Here is a 5746-nt window from a genome sequence, read left to right as displayed (position 1 = left end):
CTGTGCAGATGTTTGGCTTACAGTGTATATGGCTAATTAAGCAGCCCATATGATAACCCCGCACTGGCACAGGAAAGCAACGCCACAGATGAAAGGAGAAACTGGTGGCCATATCTGAGTTAGTAAGCAGCCTATCTTTGGTGGAGTCTTGCTGCCTCTGACAGTCAAAGAAAATGGTGAGATTGTGTGATTTTTTGAGTAACGCAAAGTAATATAACTAGCAATATAAAGTGTTACTTTCCACACAAAGTAATATTGTTAAAGTAATGCGATACTTCTGTAAAATGTAACGAGTAACTTGTAATATATTACATTTTCAAGTAACTAATCCCAACACTGATGGTGAGCCACATCTACATGCTTTTACTCACAGGACTAAAACCTAATCTCCTGCCAGGCTTCAAGATTTGTTTTTCAGTTAATGGTGCTCCCGTCATATGCGATGAAGGGGCCATGCAGGACCACAACTTTCCAGTTCACACCTCAGTGACTGACTGATCCTCAACCCCTCCTGAAGAGTAGCTCAACGAACCCCTATAGAGAAACAAATGTCTGTTGTTTACATTCCAATGGTGACCTACTGATACAGTCAGTTCTTCCCCAGTGGTGTCGATGGAAGCTCCTTTTGATTGGGGGAACAATCAGCTCATTGGGATTTAAAGTTGTCGGCTTGAAACATCTGGCTTAGGTGTTAAGAGAAAATGTGTGTGTGTGTGTGTGTGTGTGTGTGGGGGGGTGCTTTTCGTTCAATATATGTTTTGAGAATCAAGTCACTTGTGTGGGGGGGGCTTTTTTATAACGTACAGCTAAAGTATAAGACATAGTCAATGTCTCCCTGGTGTGAATGGAGTGACGATTGCTGTCCTCTGCAGTGGGAGTGATGTATGGAGGCAGACAGCTGGATCTCTGGTCTCCTCTCTGCAGTGAGAGTGATGTATGGAGGCAGACAACTGGTTCTCTGGTCTCCTCTCTGCAGTGAGAGTGATGTATGGAGGCAGACAACTGGTTCTCTGGTCTCCTCTCTGCAGTGAGAGTGATGTATGGAGGCAGACAGCTGGTTCTCTGGTCTCCTCTCTGCAGTGAGAGTGATGTATGGAGGCAGACAGCTGGTTCTCTGGTCTCCTCTCTGCAGTGAGAGTGATGTATGGAGGCAGTCAGCTGGTTCTCTGGTCTCCTGTCCTCTCTGCAGTGGGAGTGATGTATAGAGGCAGACAGCTAGTTCTCCGGTCTCCTGTCCTCTGCAGCACTACCAGACTGAATATCAGTGGGTCAGGTTCTCATGGCCTGGTGGCCTGGCACAAGAGGCAGCATTCCTCCAATTATTCTCGGCCGGCCAGCGAGCATCCCGCCCGCTAGCAGCAGCGACACGGCCTGATGAGATTGGGCACAGAATGCCTGCCAAACAGGAGATAGCCTGCTGTTTGAAGGTGGCGGTGCAGTGAATAGCGAGCTCTGTGGCTCTGACCCCCCTCATCTCCCCCAGCTCTAGTTCACACCTCTCCTCTACTGGGCCTCCCATTTGTCTGATTCTGTCATTTACATCACAAGTTCTGATATTATATCATACTTAGAAGATATGGAGTCATGTTATGCGACTGGACAATTACCCTTTTTGTTTGTTAAGTTATATACCGTTGCATACAAACACGTCCAAGAAAATTACCTCTCTCTCATGTTGGAAAGTTTAAAATGTGACAACACTATGCCAAAGAACAATAAAAAAAATATATATATGAAAAAACGAATTGTGCATTTCCAGTTGTGACCATAATTTAAAACAAAAAACCCTCATGTCTCACGGTTTGTGAAATGAGCCGCTGGTCTTGTCATGGTCAACCATTGGTGCGTCAAACAATTCAGGATTATTTTCACTGCAGAAAGTGAGACTCGCTCCATAACCCGTTTTACATCAACAAAATATAATAGAAAATGAAGACTGCTTGTCAACCAACCGATAAGAACATCTGATGTAGCCCCCCACTCTGGCATATACCCAGGAATTCTATAGCGCAGAAAGAATTACCTCGGCACCGAACCCCCCCACTGCCATGTGTCCCTGGATTAAAGCAATGCTTTACAGGCCTCAGTGTTTCTCAGTGTTCCCCAGAAGTGGGCAAAATGCTTCCACCGAAGGGTCAGTGACAGGCAGTGCTAGTCTGTATTGCCCAGCACTATAATCACATTATGCACTTCTCTCTTGCTGAATTAGAGGGTGCCTCTGTTTTGGGGAGGTAGGTCAGGGGATTCTAGCCTGGCACAAAACCGTCCAAGCAGTTACACGCTGACACATCCTCTAATGAACTTTGTAGTTCAGCGTTTAAGAACAAGCTACATAGGGAACTTAGTAGCGGTGCCTGGAATCCCGTTAGGCGGTGAATATGGACATCCTACAGGGAATTCAGGAGGAGGTACCAATAGGCGAGCTGAGAGAATAATGGAATTAGACTATGGAGGCTATGCTGACTATGCAAATGTGAATTATTTCTGATGGTTCATTTCCATAAATTATCTAGAGTTTACTCTGCATTTATTATATGGGTGTATATATGATTATGTAATATGATAATATATTAAATTCACATGTCGGCCATTTTAAACATTTTCAAATATTGTGTTTGTTATCATCAGGACAAAAATACACAGTAGCAGAATGCACTTGAGCTACAGTAGATATCATACATCTCCCAGTTAGTTAGCAGGTAGCAGTTCAGGCTAGTAAGGTGGATTCATAGAGCTACATGTAGAACACATACGTTTTTAATTTTATTTGTCACATGCACCGAATACAACAGATGTAGACCTTAATGTGAAACGCTTACTTACAAGCCCTTAACCAACAATGTAGAGTAAGAAAACATTTGCTAAATAAACTAAAGTAAAAATAGTAGGAGGCAGACAGCTGGCCCTCGCATACTCCCTTAAAAGCTTGAAAAACAATAAAAAAGTGACAATAGTACTTCTTGTCCCTTTTGAGATGCCGTAGCCAGTATTACACTTCATGACAATAGTCAGAATGAATCTAAGATAACTCAAGATATCTGTTATTAATTTTAACATTTTTGCAGAGGAGATCTTACTTGCGCAATTTTACACCTAACAAAGATGTTTGGTGCAGTATTTGTCAAGTGAAAAAATGTGCAACAAAACTAGTCATCTCTTGTTGAATGATAACACCTCCTGTTTACCAATCACAGATGAAGGGGCATACTTCGGCTAGCCTCAGGAAAAACATTTGTGTGCTCAAAAAAAACCTTGCTGAAGACCAAAGCGAACCAAATTGTCACAAAATGCCGTCATAACATATAGACAAACTGTTTCGGATGGGAAACATGCCTTCACTCTCTGTGTCTTTCTCTTTCACTATGATGTACTCCCTTCCCCTTTATAAATTCCAACGTCAAACGTTTACAGTTATCGGGAGGAAGTTTGCAATTACTCCCTCACATGTGGGAAAAAATTAAGCAACTGACAGACAGGCATTTTTGTCCAGCAGAGCCTAAATGTGTGTGCTTCCCAAATTGCACCATTATCCCTATATAGTGCACTACCTTTGACCAGAGACCTATGGGCTCACTACATAGAAAATAAGGTGCCATTTAGAATGACCAGAAGCAATTTGAGTGCAAGGAGAAGGAAGTGTGCGACATTAAAAAGGGCACTGACAACTGCAAAACAAATGTACACTAACATCAGGCATGAGAACAATTCAGATTTTGTGTAATTATACAACATGGAAGTCAACAGTTGTTGCACCCCCCAGCTCAGGTGCATCCTGTTTCCATTGATCATCCTTTCGATGTTTCTACGACTTGATTGGAGTCCACTTGTGGTAAATTCAATTGATTGGACATGATTGGGAAAGGCAAACACCTGTCTACATAAGGTCTCACAGTTGACAGTGCTTGTCAGAGCAAAACAAAGCCATGAGGTAAAAATAATTGTCCTTAGAGCTGCGAGACAGGATTGCGTCGAGGCATAGATCTGGGGAAGATTACCAAAACATTTCTGTAGCATTGAAGGTCGAAAGAACACATTGGCCTCCATCATTCTTAAATGGAAGAAGTTTGGAACAACCAAGACTCTTCCTAGAGCTGGCCGTCCAGCTAATCGGGGGATAATGGCGGGGAGGTGACCAAGAACCCGATGGTCACTCTGACAGAGCTCCAGAGTTCCTCTGTGGAGATGGGAGAACCTCCCAGTAGGGGAACCAACTCTGCAGCACTCCTTCAATCAGGCCTTTATGGTGGAGTTGCCAGATGGAAGCCATTCCTCAGTAAAAGGCACATGACTGCCCACTTGGAGTTTGCCAAAAGGCACCTAAAAGATTATCTGGTCTGATGAAACCAAGATTGAACTCTTTGGCCTGAACGCCAAGCGTCACGTCTGGAGGAAACCTGGCACCATCCCTACGGTGAAGCGTGGTGGCAGCATCATGCTGTGGGGATGTTTTTCAGTGGCAGGGACAGGGAGACTAGTCAAGATCTATGGACAGATGAACGGAGCAAACTTTCGAGAGATCCTTTTTGAAAACTTTCTCCAGAGCGCTCAAGATCTCAGACTGGGGCGAAGGTTCACCTTCCAACATGACAATGACCCTAAGCACAAAGCCAAGACAACGCAGGAGTGGCTTCGGGACAAGTCTTTGAATGTCCTTGAGTGGCCCAGATTGAATCCAATAAAACATCTCTGGAGAGACCTGAAAATAGCTGTGCAGCGACTCTCCCCATCTAACCTGACAGAGCTTGAGGTGATCTGCAGAGAAGAATGGGAAAAACACCCCAAATACAGAAGCTTGTAGTGTCATACCCAAGAAGACTTGAGGCTGTAATCACTGCCAAAGGTGCTTTAACAAAGTACTGAGTAAAGGGTCTGAATACTTATGTAAATGTGATATTTCCATTTATTTTATTTTATACATTTGCAAAAAAATTAAATAAACTTTTTTTGCTTTGTTACTATGGGGCATTGTTCGTAGATTGATCAGGTGGAAAAAACAATTTAATACATTTTAGAATAAGGCTGCAATGTAACAAAATGTGGAAAAAGTCAAGTGATCTGAATACTTTCCGAATGCACTGTATATAAGCAAAATAGCGACCTAATAAAAGGTTAAGACAGAATTGAGATTGATCAGGTCTCATTGCTCCTTATAGAAAATCAAGGCACCTTTAACATTACAACTTAGACCATAAATTCTACTTCTGTCATGAACAAAAACTTCTTAACATCTAAGTTGAGTGACGGGGGACTCTGTCTTATCAATGTTCCTTTAGTGTTTACAATTTGTTGTACCATGGACTATATCAGTCTACACACTGGTTTGATAACCCTCCAAAACCTAGAAGTGGAGTGATTGCCTGCATGGGGGCCCTTTTTAGGTTGTTCTGGGGCAGGGGGACAATGAGGGGCAGGGATAGGGAAGGGGGATAAAGGGGCACCCGCACCAGTAGCAACAGCCACAGGAAGCTTATCTGAGTGAATGTTCATCTGTTGGTTACTTGGGTTAAGGCTGCCAGTGTTTTCATCAGTGTCTTCAGCCGAAGACTGTTCTTGGACCCAGGAAGTAGTGCGACCCTCAGCTGATCCATCTAGCCAGCAGAGAGCATCCTCCATGGAAGCTTCAGCTGCTGATGAACTCCAATTGAGGAGCTTCAGTCTCAGGCACATCTGTCAGATGGGTGTCACTTGCCATACTGTTGTTGCTCTGGAAGCTGGGGGCAGACACATCTTGTGTCTCATTCAAGGG

The sequence above is a fragment of the Salvelinus alpinus genome, chromosome 9 (assembly GCF_045679555.1).
Source record: "Salvelinus alpinus chromosome 9, SLU_Salpinus.1, whole genome shotgun sequence".
Classification (NCBI taxonomy): domain Eukaryota; kingdom Metazoa; phylum Chordata; class Actinopteri; order Salmoniformes; family Salmonidae; genus Salvelinus; species Salvelinus alpinus.
The sequence above is the reverse complement of the archived record's forward strand: the minus strand, read 5'-3'. Positions refer to the sequence as shown.